Source organism: Rhinolophus sinicus, linkage group LG09, assembly GCF_036562045.2.
Source record: "Rhinolophus sinicus isolate RSC01 linkage group LG09, ASM3656204v1, whole genome shotgun sequence".
NCBI classification, from domain to species: Eukaryota; Metazoa; Chordata; class Mammalia; order Chiroptera; family Rhinolophidae; genus Rhinolophus; species Rhinolophus sinicus.
The window spans coordinates 79753236-79767347 of NC_133758.1; positions in this window are offsets into that span (position 1 = coordinate 79753236).

Genomic DNA, 14112 nt, shown 5'->3' on the forward strand with positions numbered 1-14112 from the left:
ATAAATGGAAAGGCACCCCATGTACATGGGTGGAAGGCTTAATATTGTTAAGATGTCAATATTTCCCAAAGTGATCTACAGTTTTATGTAATTCCTATCAAAATCCCAATGATCATTTTGCAGAAATAGAAAAGTTCATCCTGAAATTCACATGGAATCTCAAGGGACACTGAACAGCCAAAACAATCATGAAGAAAAAAATAAATTTGGAAGACTCACAGTCCCAGATTTCAAAACTTATTACAAAAGCTACTGTAGTGAAAACAGTGTGATACTAGCATGAAGATAGACATGGAGACCAATGGACTAGAATAAAGAGCCTAGAAACAAACTTTTACATATGTGGTCGAATGATTTTTGACAAGAGTGTCAAGACCATTCAGTTGGGAAGAACAGTCTTTTCAATAAATATTTTTGGCAAAACTAGATATTGACATGCAAAAGAATGAAGTTTGACCTTTACCTTATATCGTATGCAAAATTCACTCAAATTGACACCTAGGACCTGAGATTCTCACACTTGGTGTGCATTCCATTTGCCTGGAGGGTGGAGCAGGACTACCTTGTTAAAGAGGCAGATTCCTGAGCTCCACACCTTCCTCCAATTCAGAGTCTGGGCAAGGCTGGGAATCTGCATTTCATATGCACATCCCAGGTATTCTGATGAAAATTGTAGCCCATGCTTTGAGCAATACTGAGAAGGTTTAAATGAATCAACTTCAGGGGATTTGTGACCCTCCAGAAATTTTTACAACATTTTGTTTCTATATGTATATTTGTATTTTTCTAAGGGGAGATTTCATAACTTTTAACAGATTATTAAAGGAGTCTGATAGAAAAAAAATTTAAAGCAATTAATTATAATGTTAAATATTATATTTACCCTGACTATATATTTTTCCTTGTTAAATAAAAGAACATTTCCTCCCTACTTGAGAAATAAAACATGAACTTAGGAATATTAATCTCCCCTTTTATAAAGAAATCAGTTTTGATTAATGGTAAACTATTAAGTAGTCATAGAAAATAAGAAAAACAGGTAGCCAGTTAGCTCGGTTGGTTATAGTGCGGTGCTCATAACACAAAGCTTGCCAGTTCAATCCACGCATGGGCCACTGTGAGCTGCATCCTGTAAAACTATATTAAAACAACTACTTGACTTGGAGCTGATGGGTCCTGGAAAAACACACTTGAAAAAAATAAGTAAATAAAGTTAAAAAGAAAAATATAGGAAAATATAAATGAGAAGGAAAGCACTAATTCTTAATAATTTCTTGTGTTCATTGAGATACAGTGTGATTATAGTATGTAAAGGGAAACGAACCGAGGGGGTTAGGAAGGCTTCCTGGAAGTAGTAACATCTAAGATGATCTCTGAAGGACAAGTAAGGATTTATTAGGCAACAGGAGGAATGAGACCATTCCAGGTGGAGGGATTGGAATATGTAAAAGCTGAGAAGGTGGGGAGGAAAAAAAAAACACTGGGCATTTGAGGAACTGTAAAGAGATACAGTGGTACCTCGGTTTTCTAACGTAATCAGTTCTGGAAGACGGTTTGAGTTCTGAAACGTTCGAAAACCGAGAAACAATCCAGAATCAATCGCTGTTAATGTTTTGTTATATTTTCTTTAAAGCACTACTATTATTGACAGTCTGATATATTAATTTTACTGTATAAGACACTCTTAAATATAAAAAAAGACAAACATTTTCAAATTGATTAAAGACCGTAGACATACACACACAAAAGCTTAGGCTACACTTTAAGTTCTGGAATATCAGAGATTTAACACGAAGGACACACACACGCACACACACACACAAACACACACACTGCTGGAGGAAAGTGTGGTTCCACACTTTCATCTGTCATGTTTATTTCAACTGAAAAAATACAAAACTTGTAGCTGGAAAAATCTTATTTCTGCTCCTTCTCCATCCTTTCCTATTTGTATAATTCTAGATTATATTATTAATATTAACTTAATATTTCTGGGCTTCTGATGAGTGTCCTCTTACAAAGATAATAGCACATAATCTTTCTGAAGGCAGGCATAAGACCGTATGATATCCTGAGGTCCCACAAAAATATGTATGTGGATATATATATATATACACATCCTATATATATATATATATAATATGTGTACATAGTATACATATACATAAATATACATATATGTATGTATGTATAAAATTATTTATGTTAGGCCATTTGGAAATGTAGAAGACTATAAAGAAATAAAAATAATCTATATTCTTACAATTCAGAGATAATAGCTCTTGCCCAGTATGTTTTTTTCTTTTTTCACATATAAAAATTCAAGCAGCACCCACTTTGGCTTGGCATTATGTTAGAAACATGCAAAGTGTGTCTAATAAAATGATACATGCCCTATGTTGAACTTTTGTTTAAAAGCAAATATTAAGGCAAAGGATAGCATTAAGTCCAGAACTGTATAAGTAATGAAAAGATACAAAATACAACACTTATATCTATACAAGCAGAATGTCAAATGCACACTTGACAGGCTATGATTATTTTTCACAATAGACAGGCTTCACCATGAAACACAACAAAGAAAGCCTTAGGTCTTCCGCCTTCTGTGAGCTGTCACATCTATGCGCTGTCACATCTATGCCAAAAGGAAATTGGAACATACAGAACTGACTTGTTGATTTGCATCTGTATTGAACATGGGCAGGAGCTGTGCTCAGTGTTTATAAAAGATAAAGAAATGAACTTTATGTACACCAAAGTGGAGTTCAAAGTATTTGAAATGCTAACAAGAAAGTAGAGTTTAAGGCCAATGTTAACAAATGCATCAAAGTGCCCATCACATCAACTGTCCCAGTTAACCAGCTTCAGCAGCACAGGCCTTTATGGTGAAATTGCAGCTGAGAAAGGTTCACAGTAATTCGAAAGGGATGGGCAATGGAAAAGATCTGCAAGGAAATGGGTTGTACATTCACCCTGGGTTGCTGGTGAAGAGGCGAAAAAAGAACAAAAGGGGAATACTAAGAAAGGTTTCCTACAGGAGTTTGTATGTCAGAAAGAGTGGCGAGCAGCCCCAAGAGATGGTGGAACCCATTTGGTTGTCTAAGGAATCCTACAAAGTGTCACGTGATGGATTGTAAATCATGCGCACGCCATCCAACAACCCATGGGATTTCTGCCCAGTGAGAGGCACAGTTACAATAAGCCCTGTTTTGGGACACCTTGTAAAGCTTATTGGGAGTTTCTTAGAACTATAAAGTAGGTAGGGACCATGGAGCTCAGACAGCAATCATTTTGTTTCCCAGAGAACGCTGACGTCTACCTAGGATTTGAATGATTAGCTCAAGAACACATCTGTTGAAGGTAAGGGGGATCAAATATATGGTGATGGAAGGAGAACTGACTCTGGGTGGTGAACACACAATTGGATTTATAGATGATGTAATACAGAATTGTACACCTGAAATCTATGTAATTCCACTAACAATTGTCACCCCAATAAATTAAAAAAAAAAAAAGAACACATCTGTTAGCAGCAGAAGTCGATTTCCCATGAGTGCTGTGACTATATTGCCCTGCCTCACCCCACATTATCTGAATTACACTGGTCCTGCTATGGAATCTCGGGGTTCGCTAAGGCTATTCTGAAATCTACTTATAAAAGTTCATTGTTTATTCAAGAATATTATATTCTCATCTTCAGGATTCTATGTGGACAAAACATAGCCCTAAAGTTTTGTGGACCCAGATACGTCTCAAAAACCAGAAGAGACACAGGAAACATCTCAGGCATTCTCAGAACTTTATATGAAATATATTTGCTTCAATAAAGCAAGAAAACAATGTTGAATAAAAGTTGATACATTTGCAAACACTAATATAATAGCATATTTTTAATCTTCGTGCTTCAAAAATATTTTATTTGTACCAGCCTGCAAGTAGGTTGTTTAAAGTTTTGCTGTAAAAACTTCACCGAGTTGTCAAGTTTCTATTTCTCAGTTGAAAAGCTGTCATTAAGGAAGAGCCCTGACTTTCTTCTCTTAGTGCCTGATTAAATGGAATGTTTCCTCAAAAAACATTTTATATCAAATAATAAACACAAGCATTAAATTCGTAGTATTCAAATTCACTCTCCAAAATGTGGGAAAAGGCATCTTTTAGTGCCTTTCATTTTCCTGAAAAGTGGTGATGACATGGAATCATATATTCTATACACTGGAAAGGTTGCTACTTAACAGAATCGTCTATTAAACACATTGGAGAGCTCCTAAGAAAACCCTTAGTTTATCTTTGTGTAAATCTATATTATTAATATCTAATTTGCCTAAGTTCTGAATATGATGTAATCAAAGAATGGAAACCAGCTGTCTTCCAAGTCAGGTGAGACAGCCCAGAGGACAGATGTAACTTAAATGGAACATTCATAACACTTCTAGAACGATCCCAGTCCTGATAAATAGGGACTTCTGTATTTTGATCTTGCCTTTTGCAATTCAGAAACTATAACAATAATGCAGCAGGGCACTGGGAGGGCTTTCTGGGTAGCAAGCTCTCTTTTTCCCTTCAGTAATAAATACCTTCTTGAAAATTAAAGACTTCTCTGTGGTTCTCTCTCTTCACAATGTATCCTTCACTCTGCTACACTTTCTAAAACACGTTCTAGCTTATACACCTGCAATGGCTTCTTCTTGCCCAGAGAAATCTTGAAAGGTAGTGCAGAAAGAGCCAAGAATAAGGACATCTGCCTTCTCGACCCTCTTGGCTGTGGGGAGAGACCCCCTGGGATCTCTGTCTCTTATTTTCAAAATGGAAGATTATAGTTCCAGTTTTAAAATTGTGTGTGTGTGGTTTGTAGCAATCAAGGCTCTTCATCAATTAGCACCATCTATCCTCCCTTCTTACCAATTGACACACTTCCTTTGTGGCCCATCTATTCCAAATTTTCTCTGACTTGGAGCTCATGATAATCTCACTCATGTTTTAAAATGCTGTGGCACTAGTATTTATGAATTACACATCCCCTAGCACTCAGTTTTAAAGACACATCATATTCTCCAAATATTTTGGCATGTACATTTCTTTCTACACTCTTTAATTTCATATACTTTTTTCCACCTCTTGGTTCCAACTTCTTTCCCACCCTTCCCTCTTATTACTAAACAGGATTTTTTGAAATCGATTTCAACAACAACAACAACAAAATAAACATAGGAAGAACAAAGGACACTGTTTCTGTGATTGAAATTCTGCCAAGTTTCTGGCAGCTGTAGCTTCAAGGAAATCCAATAAGTTGTTTAAATCTTATTGTCAGAAAAGAGGAACTGGGCGGACCGGTGGCTCAAGCAGTTGGAGCGCTGTGCTCCTAACACTGAACAGCCGGAGCTCAATGTGACTTGCGGTGTGCTGACATGTGTGCTACAGTGAGCGGCTGGTGGCCGGTAGCTGGTGTCAGTAGCCAGCAGCCATCGTGAGCGGCTGGCAGCCAACGTTAGCTGCTGTGAGTGGCTGACCAACAACCAGCAAGCGACTGCCTCAGCCAGGGGTGGGGGCGGGGTGGGGGGTTGTGTGGGGGGGAAGCGCAAGGCTCATGATACCAGCATGGGCCAGGGAGTTGTGTTCCTACACAACTAGACTGAGAAACAATGGCTTAAAAATTGGGGAGGGGGGGCAACAAAAAAAAAAAGAAAGGAGAACTGATGCAATGAACTAATTAATCTTTAACATTTGTACAGCGGCGTGGGGAGGGGGGGCAAAAAAAAAAAAAAGAGGAACCGTTCCAAAACTGTCCCTGAACTCAACCCTAAGAGAAAGTGTTAATGTGGGACATTATAGGAGACATTGTAAGTGATGCAATGAATGGATTAATCTTTAACATTTGTAAAGCATACTTTAAATTTCATGTGGTTGTTCCTTGGGAGGGCCTCAATGATACGCTGAAGGCAAAACATTAACATAAAACTAGTGAAGATGATACTTTTAAAAAAATCCTCTATAGTTTTTTGCAGAATATTAGGCATTCAGTAGGTGCTAAATAAAGACCTGTTAGTGACTTCTTTAAGAGAACTTTTACATTATTGATATTTGAAAACTAGTGATGGAAGTCTGCAATATTTTTCTCTTAGGGGCACCCAAGTCATCCAATAGAACTGAGAAGGTAGAGAAAGCCACCTCCCTAATTAATAAAATTTTAATCATTGACTAAGTATTTGGTTTACTTTCTCTGCACAGAAAATTATCAGAGTTGGAGTTCCCACCAATAGGAAAAAATAAGTTGGTCATCAGGCTGAATAAACACTGGTTACATTGAATTAGAATTGATTTCAAGATTGATCCTGGAGTTTGGCAGAGTTCCCCATATATAACAGTACCAACCAAAATCATTTGGGGCTGGAAGGCCAAACAGCATGGTTGAAACTCATTCTTCTCACACATCCACTTAGACCAGGGTTTCTCAGCCTCGGCATTGTCAACATTTTAAGCAGGACAATTATTATTTTTTTGTAGGGAGCTGTCCTGTATAGGAAATTTAGCAGGATCTTTGGTTTCTACACACTAAATGCCAATAACATCCCCACTTACAGTTGTGATAATAAAAAATGTTTCCAGACATTGCCAAATATCCCATGGTGGGCAAAATCACCCCCTTTTGAGAATTACTATTTTAGAATGTGCTGAGACAGGTACTCAGCAGTACAAGGCAAGCCAATTTGTGGCTAGATTTTATTAGGTTGGTGCAAAAGTAATTGTGGTTTTTGCAATTATTAATATTTTTAACCTTTTAAACCGCAACTACTTTTGCACCAACCTAGTAGTCAGGATGTTTATATTCTGCATGACCATTTCTACACATTTTGTCTTAACATTTCTGATTATTTCCCTTTTGAAGATTTAAGTTTGTCCCAGTCGAACTCAAAGAACTTTTCCTCACCTTAGTTTAGGTAAGGAAATCAATACTTCAGTGGACAGTAATGAGTTACTGTGGGGAACAACCACAGATACCAGCTAGGGAGACGCAAGGGAACGCTGTGGAGAGTGGAATTCTCCCTTTAAAAAACTCACTACTCTTTATTCCCTGGAATTTCATAGGATACCTGTATTTTCTTTGCACCCTCATAAAACGTCTTGAGCTCCAGATTTTAAACACAAATATTTACTGAACATGTCCTCTGAATGTTTCAAGGCCAATAAACATCAGCTTAGTGCTTTTGAGACATGTTAGAGTAGACTGGCTACACCTAATGTGTATCCTATGTGCCCATGAGAGTTGATGTGCCCAGAAGTAAACAAGACAGAGAAATAAAAACAAACAAACAAACAATAAAAACACAGATGGCTTTCGAGAATCTTCTGAATTAGGAAAAGAGAAAGCTTAAAAGACACTACAAATATGCTACATATTTTAAAGATGTCGGAAATATGTAACGGAAGTAAAGCTAGGCAGGGAATGTCAGGATAAGGGAACTCGGTGGTTGCTAGAAGTTTCAACAAGGTAACCACTGAATTAGTGGTTACCAGAAGGTAAGGGGGTAGGAGGCTGGCAGATGAGGGTAAAGGGGGTCAAACATATGGTGATGGAAGGAAAACTGACTATGGGTGGTAAACACACAATATTATAAATAGATGATGTATTACAGAATTGTACATCTGAAATCTATGTAACTTTACTAACAATTGTCACCCCCCACAAATTTTAATTAAAAAAAAAGAAGTTTCAATAAGGAACAGATGGTTCCACCAGGCTCTAATAAAAACAATGAAACTACCTCTTCAAAGAAGCACAGTAACCTTATCAGTTTGTGTTAGAAAAGTAATCAGTGACTGGAAAAATAATAAAGAAAGGGCTTTGTGTTTAATTAACTTCACTTCAATTGAGATCTTATTACAATGTGTATCCCAAGTCCCTTGTATGTTAATTATATGTTTGGTGAACTTGACATGGTAGAAAAAGGATGCTATTACAAGGAGGAAAAACACAAGCATGGTCTTTGGAGCTGAAATGGAAATCCTCCTTCAGCTTCTTGATATCAAGGATGGCAGTACAAACATCAAACCATCCTTTGTGTGCCACTACTTTGTAATAATATAAGGATTCTCAAGAATAAAATTACAATGAGTGATGCTTGATCTAAGACTATATAGAGCATAATTTCATATTTCTGACATTACAAAGGGTACTCAGACCATGCAACATTTCAGATCTTTACAAATATCAATTACTTAGTATATACTAAAGGTAAATTCCAATTATTCATGCTCCCCATTTTTTTAAGTTCTACACTCACAAGAATGTGTGACATAAGGGGTGACTTCATCTCATCTCATGGCTGATATAAGAATCCTTATTACAGGACCTTCAAAAAGTACTTGGTAATTTTAAGTGTTAGAATTTAATTTTAGTCACAAGCTTGATAGGCAAAGACCAAACTAAACAAAACAAAAAACTGGAGCTCAGAAGAGTTGCAAGTTGTTAAAGGTGCCATGATGAAATAGCACAGAGTAACATGAAACCTTCCCTTTCGTGTAAACCCAAAATGGAATGCCCTGTTTGGTTTATGGTATCCTTTCTGATATCTAAGGATAGAAAGAAAAAAAAAGCAGAATGATAGTTAAGTACTCAGAAATATTTTAAATAATGCAACACCAATATACTTCAAAGAAAACGTACATGTATTTTTAATAGGCAAAGTATATTATAAGGCATGCATCAGAATATGAGGCATAAACTAATACGAAATGCAAATATTTAAAAGACAAAATTCTCAGTGTGTTACAAAGGGAACAAATTACAAGTCATCTTCAGGTTCTAATGTTGTGTCCAGCGCAGCACAGGCAGTGAGAGAATGAGAATGGGGCAGCGAAGGGTTAAGAAATAAACAGAAATCAAGAAAGTTATGAAACAGGGAGCAAAGGGTCTCCCTGCCTCAAAGGACTGAGAGCCCTGAATAGGGCTGCCTTGTGGCTTTTATTGATATACACACAAGGAAGTAGCATTGTTTTTTCCACGGTCTGTGAGTCTCATACATCATACCAGAAAACTGATTCAAATCAATCACCCTTGCCTGCAAACAGTCGGAATTGAAAGTCCCATGATGCTTGACAATTATGGTATGTGCCTCCCCAGGTACAAATCCTTTATGCTGAAACTTATTGATAAGAATGGAAGGAGAACTGATGTTATCACATCATTGACTCACTTCCCAAGCAAGTTGTGGGAAGGAATATAGCCACATAGGCAGAAGCTCTCCTTAGCTGGGGGAAAGTGGGGGAGCTGTGCCCACCTCTATCGACCCCGTGAATTCTTCTGGTGGTCCCCGCGTGGTTGCGCCTGGCTTGGTTTGTTCCTTTGTGAGGAATATTACCCGTCACTGACTGACCAGCCATCTTTTGGGGGCCAAACAGAGAGACATGAGGTATAAGCACAAAGGTGAAGCAAAGTCCCTGAAAGGTACAGTCTCACAGACTCTTCTTTCTTTAGGGGCAGGCACGAGGGGACAACTCGTGCTGCGTGGGAATGCAGCGTGACAACATTCTAGCGTTTTCCCCTAAGCACTTAATGCTTACTAATAGACTGAAATTTTTTATATTGTTATTGGTACATTTCATATTGTTAATTTTATATATAACACAACTTAAAATTGAAAAATATTCCAAAATTTGTTTTTAAAAGGTCAGGTTTAAATGACAGCAAACATAATGAAACACAGTCGGGTACATCATCCACAATTCCATGGGTGACCATTTTCTCAGATGATTTTTCAAAGTTAGATTCTTGATAATATAATTTGCCTAAGGACATATGGCGTCTGGTACTGGCATAGGACAGACATATAGATGAACAAAATAGAGTTGAGAATGAAGAAATAAACTCTTTCATTTATGGTCCATTGACTTTTAAAAAAGGAGCCAAGCCAGTTCAATGGGGAAAGAATAGTCTTTTCAACGAATGGTGTTAAGCCAATTGAATTTCCAGATGCAAAAGAATGAATTTGGACACCCACTTCACACCACACATATGAAGTAACTTAAAGTGGATCATAGATAAAAGAGCCCAAACTATAAAACTCTTAGAAGAAAACACAAGAGTAAGTCTTTATGATCTTAGGCTTAGGTGATGATTTCTTAGCTACAACACCAAAATCACATGATAAAAGAAGATTGATCAGTAGGCCATCATTAAAATGAAAAACATTTGTGCTTCAAAGGATACTATCAAGAAAGTGAAAAGACAATCCCCAGGAGTGGAGAAAAATATTTGCCAATCATATATCTGATAAGGAATTTGTATGCAGAATATATAAAGAACTCCTACAACTCAACAAAAAAAGACAAATAACCCAATTTAAAAATGGGTAAAGAATCTGAGCAGACATTTCTCTAAAGAAGAGGTGGTGGTGGTGGTGGGTGAGGAGTGATTGCTAATGGGTACAGTGTTTTTTTGGGGGATGATTAAAATGTTCTAAAATTAGATTATGGTGCACAAAACCCTGTGAATATGGTAAAAGCCACTGATTTATATACTTTAAAATGGATGAACTTTATGGCATATAAATTATATCTTGATAAAGCTGTTAAATTAAAAAAAATAACGTTCTGTTTAGTAATAAGAAATTTTTCTGAAATATAAAAACATAGTTGTCATAACTCTTCCATACGATTTTGGTGGTAAAATTTTATATACAGTAAATATCATCAGAGGCAACCCCAAATAAATGATTAGTGCTAAAAAGAGATTCTTTTATGTTCATCTACTGTTGGTAGTGGAGCTAATTTTTAATGTCAGGTTGACCTCTTCACATCAAGCATACTTTAATTTGCTTTGGCTTACTCCCAAATAACCACCTCTCTATGGCCCCTCTCCCCCATTAAAAATAAGATCACATAACTATTTCATCAATATGTTCATTTTACACATTGGAATGAAAGTAGGTTAAAGATCTAAAGACCCATAGATTAGAGCCATTTATACTACACCTCATTACTTCCTAGAGTTATAAGTCTTATTAGTAAGCTAGCTATGCAGATCAGAATGTAAACTTCTAGTATTTGTATACTTTTTATGGTGGAACTTATTCAGACCCGTCTATGAGAGCTTTTTCTATTTGGGGCATACTGAAAAAGAGCTGTGTAGGACTAAAAATGGAAGATCTTTTATGGCAATTTAAAAAAAACTTATCACTTGTAGTACTTACAACTATTTCTCCAGAAAAATATTTTGACTCACAGTTATTTTTAAACTTGGGACGATATCTTATTATCAATATACTCATGTACCTGAAACATCTTCCTCACTAGACAAAACTCTCACACACTATTCTAAGAAATGCAGACTAGTACAAATTTAACCTTAACAGAACATAATTTGTAATCTTCCATTAAAATATGTAGTATGCATTTTGAATAAAAAGAAATTACTTGTACGAGGTGTGATAAAAAAATACATGAATGTTTAAATTTAAAAAATTATTGCAGTAAAAGATACATTGCCAATAATCCCCCTCAAAATACTTCCCCCTTGTTTCGAACACACTTATCCCATAGTTCTTATCACTTTCTGAAACAGTTCTGAAAGTCCTCTTTCATGAGTGTCTTTAGTTGTGCTGTCGTGGCTGCCTCCATGTGAATTGATTCAAAATGTTTACCTTTCATGTTCATTTGAGTTTGGGGAAGTGCCAGAAGTTGCATGGTGCCATATCTGGTGAATAAGGTGGATGAAGACACACCATAATGTTTTCATTTGACAGAAATTGCCGTATTGCAGAATCAATGTGTAACATGGAGCCTTTCTGATGTGATCACAAAATATGGTGAATGCTGCTGACGAGTGCCATCCAACGGAAAGACAGGGATCTTCAATATGGGAAGTGGCATATAGAACCTCAGTAATAGTATGTGACAAGTTTCAACTTTTTTGATGCACTCAATCAGGTGTGAGCTATGGTTGAGAGAAGGTGTGTTTTAAAGTGTGCCATTTAAATCATCCTCCATCATGACAATGCTCCGTGTCATACATTGCCTCTTGTGTGCAGCAATTTCTGTCAAATAAAAACATTATGGGGCCAGCCCGGTGGCTCAGGCAGTTGGAGCTTCCTGCTCCTAACTCCGAAGGCTGCCAGTTCGATTCCCACATGGTCCAGTGGGCTCTCAACCACAAGGTTGCCAGTTCAACTCCTCGAGTCCCGCAAGGGATGGTGGGCTGTGCCCCCTGCAACTAGCAACAGCAACTGGACCTGGAGCTGAGCTGCGCCCTCCACAACTAAGATTGAAGGGACAACAACTTGCCTTGGAAAAAAGTCCTGGAAGTACACGCTGTTCCCCAATAAAGTCCTGTTCCCCCTTCCCAATGAAATCTTTAAAAAAAAACTATTATGGTGTGCCCTTCTCCACCTTAGTCACTGCATCTTGTACCATGTGACTTCTGGTTCTTCCCCAAAGTCAAAATGATTCAGGTCATGGAGGCAGCCATGACAGCACAACTAAAGACACTCACAAAAGAGGACTTCCAGAACTGCTTTAGAAAGTGGCAAGAATGATGGGATGTGTGTTTGAAGTAAGGGGGAGTATTTTGAGGAGGATTAATGGCAATGTGTCTTTTACTGCAGTAATTTTTCTTTTTAATTTAAACATTCCCTATAGTGTTTGATCACACCCCGTATGTGATTTTTATGATTCCTGGGACATCTATTTATTAATATATTTTAAAAGATTACCTTTTTCCCACTGCACATTCAAATCTGTTCCACTCATTCATTCAGTTCCACAATATCTTTTTTCAAGAATCCAGAAATCTTTACAGAAATGTCTTGTTTTCTTTTAAATAAATATCAAGACGAGGAGAAAGACAGTGAAGCTAAGTGACCTAAAACTCCATGCCACCAACAGGCATTAAACATGTATAAACTTTTTAAGAGGTACCAAAATTGACTAGAAATGAAAAAAAAGGACAGTGAAGGTTTTTGAGTAGCTTTTTATCATTTTGTTTAAACATAATAAGCCAATTTTAACATTATCCACAACACAGCACTTGTCTACTGAAAGAAAAGCTCTTTATCGCTTCAGAAATTACTAGTACAAATTTACAACCCCTTGTCTGAAACCCTTTGGCCTGATATATTTCAGAATTCAGAACTTTTACTAGAAAGGTGTATCTGCCATATATCATGCAACATATCCAGCAAGGGCTGGAGCTGCACTGTAATCAAACACATTAATGTTTCTGTAGAAAACTTATGAATATTTACACCAAGTGAATATTCAGTTATACATAGCCTCAGTTCAATTCAGGTCAGATTTTACTACCAAGGGAATTGGGAAAGACCGATAAAGGACTGGGACCTGTAATGACATGTTAATTTGAAATCTAGTTCTTTGTATTTGATCTAGTTCAGAGCCACTGCAAACTACTGGGTTTTTTTTTCCTTTCACAAAAAATGGAGGGTGTATTTAAAGTGAAACAGTAAATTTTAATTCAGAAGGTAAATGTAAAATAGATTAACCTGTGAAACTACATTAACTACATTAGGATCTTCCTCTAGAACTTGGTTAGCTCCACTCTGATTAAAAAAACTCCATTTCTTGGTGTGATATAAAAGACATCAGATCAACTTGGCAGTGTGAGCATCCCAGTGGACTTCAAGGACCTTGGACAAGACCTGTCTGTGGTAGGGAGGCACGAGATGGCACCGAATGAATGCTGCAAACTTCGGCCTCAGCGGATGAAGGGAAAGAGAGGCAAAGTAGGTAGTATCAGTGTGGTCACTGTTCTTTTGCCAGGACATAGGGTGAACAGTAAGATTCCTTTAAAAGGTGTTGGTGTAACTTCTTGCTTGGGGGCTGCAAAAAACGGTCGCACTGGGAAGGAGGAGCGGCTGGTAAACCGCAGCTGGGACCAAAACAGGAAGGGAAAGTGGTGTTGCACCAGTTGGGTGAAAATGGGTCTGAGCCATCGTTCCTGCGTCCATCCCGGAGAGTTAGGTACCTGCATGGGCGGAGCGCAGCCGTGTCCCGGGCCTGGGCGCTGTGCTACAGATGCAGCAAGGAGTTAACTGCTGCCGGGCAGGGTTTGGACAGTTCATCCGGCGAGCCCGCAGCCTCTTCCAGGGCCGCAGCCAGAATCGA